We start from the raw sequence: 2,500 nt of genomic DNA, 5'->3' as shown, positions 1-2,500 counted from the left end.
CCTCTCGCCTCCCAGACTGCCCAGGTGCCCGTCCGAGTGCCCCTGCCCCATACCCCCCCCCCCATTCACATTGTCCCGACAGATGTCTCACCCCCCCCTCCCCCTCCATCCCTCCCTCCCTCCAAAGAAAAATAATCAAAATGCATCCGATTTCACCCCCCCCTCCTACCCCACACCCCCTAACCCCCCCACCCGGAAATGGACACGTCTAGGGAGCGGCCGATTTTTGCCGTCGCGAATCCGGGATTTGGTCGGCTTTGGGGAGTGATTAGCGCGAGCCGATTCCTGAGGACCGCGTGAGGCTGGTGGGGGGTAGGGGGGAGGTGGGAGGGGGGGTGGATTAAGAGACGGATGCGGACCGGAAGTGACAATTGTGCGGGAATTGTTTTTTTTTTTTTTTTTTAAGTCTTTTGCGGTCGAGCGGGAGATGAGGCTGATTCAGTTGATTTGATTTTTGTTGTTTTTTTTTTTTTTTTTTTGGGGGGGGGGGGTGGAGGTGGATTTATGGGGATTTTTTTCTTCTCTATTTTGAGTGGATTTTTCTTCTTCTTCTTCTTCTTCTTCTTCTTCTTCTCTTGAAGTGAATTTTCATCTCATTATCTCTTTGCTGACTCTTATTCATGTGGATGGTTATTTGTTTCTTAATGGATTTTTTTTTTCTTATTTCAAAGTGTTGTTTCTCTCTATCTCTCTCTTTCTTTCTTTTCTACTCTTTTGATCTTTAGGATACGCGGTGTATGCGGGGAATTCCCGGTCCTGTTTCAAGGAGTAGAAAGAAGAAGAAGAAGAAGAAAGCTGAGGAAGGAGAAAGAAGAAGGTAAAGAAGAAGAAGAAGAAGAAGAAGAAAAAATAGGGAGAAATATCGCGAGGCAGACTTAACGACGTGTGCCCACTCCCCCTCCCCCTCCCCCCTTTCCCCCCGCCCCCGCACTCCCTGTGTTTCCTCTTGCTCACGCTATGTGTCATGAACGGAGCGCCACCTCGTCTGTTGTTCGCAAGGGAACCATCGGTAAATGGGACCCCCCCCCTCCACTTCCACCCCAGCCTCAGCCCCTCCCTCCCTCCCTCCTAGCCCCTCGTCCTCCTCCCTCTCCCTCTCTCCTCCCTCGTATCCCCTCCTCCTCCTCCTCCTCCCACCCTCTCTCTTCCCTCTTCCCTTTTCCCTCCGTCTAGCTCGCTAAGTGGGGAGGTGGGGGTGGGCTGAGGGGGAGGGGAAGGGAAGGGAAGGGAGGGGAGGGGAGGGAGCGAGACTGACTGGAAACTTCTGTCTGGAAGGAACCGTCCAGGAAAGGGAGGTCGTCACAAGGACTCTTTCCTTCGTCTTTGTGTGTGGGAAGCGTCCTTGAGACTGTTTATCTTTCGTCTATTTTTATTTTTCCTTTTTTTTTAATAAATTTTCGTCGTTCTTGATTATCTTTTTGCTAATAGACATTTTTTTTTTGTACGCCAGACCTTCATTAATCTTTGTTGTTGTTGTTTTTTTTTGGGGGGGAAACTTTGCTTGTTTGTTAAATAATTCGTGCCGTTGGTCCAGCTTTCCCTCAATATCTATCAGTGAACACAACTCACCTCCTCTCGGTCGCCGTTAACAGGAGTTTGTGTCGTTTCTCAGCAGTCGTTGACCGGAAATTACCCTCGAGGCCCTCTCCCACCCCCACCCCCTCCCCCTCCCCTCACCTCCACTCACCTCCCCTCCTTGTCTTCTCTTTCCTTTTGCTCTTGCTCCTCTTTTTCTTGTTCTTGTTTTGTTTTTGATTTTTTGTTTTGTTTTTTCATTTTTGTTTTTTGTTTTTTGGTTTGCTTGTTGCTCATCCTTTGCCTGTTTTTATTTTTGGACCTCTTCGTCTTCTTAACCTCTACTCCTTCTCTCTGCTTTCCCTGATCTCCCTCCTCCTCCTCCTCCTCTTCCTCCTCTTCTCCTACACCCCCACCCCCACCCCAACTGACCATCTTGTATCCTCCTTCCTTTCGGCACTCAGGTTGGACGTAAATACCCGGTCACGTGATCAAAGTCTGTCCTCCATCTACGGGAAGAATGGGGCCTCGTCCTTATCTGCGACGTTTATTTTATCCAGACGGGTTTTTTCCCCCCTCTCCAATACCCGCAGACGTCTGTGACCTCTGACGTCCCCTCCTCTCCCTCCTCCTCCTCCTTCTGCTTCTCCTCCCCCTCATCCTCATTCTCCTCTTTTTCCTCCTCCTCCTCCTCTTCCTCCTCCTCCTACTACTACTACTATTACTGCTGCTACTACTACTACTGCTGCTACTACTACTACTACTACTACTACTACTACTACTACTACTACTACTACTACTACTACTACTACTACTACTACTACTACTACTACTACTACTACTACTACTACTACTACTACTACTACTACTACTACTACTACTGCTGCTGCTGCTGCTGCTACTACTCTCTCTCTCTCTCTCTCTCTCTCTTTGGCCTATCTCAAAATCTTAATATCTGCATTCCACATGAACATAATTATTTTTT

This window comes from Penaeus japonicus, unplaced genomic scaffold (assembly GCF_977035675.1).
Source record: "Penaeus japonicus unplaced genomic scaffold, GWHDUDI00000001_assembly GWHDUDI00000011, whole genome shotgun sequence".
Taxonomy (NCBI): domain Eukaryota; kingdom Metazoa; phylum Arthropoda; class Malacostraca; order Decapoda; family Penaeidae; genus Penaeus; species Penaeus japonicus.
This window is presented reverse-complemented; position numbering follows the sequence as displayed.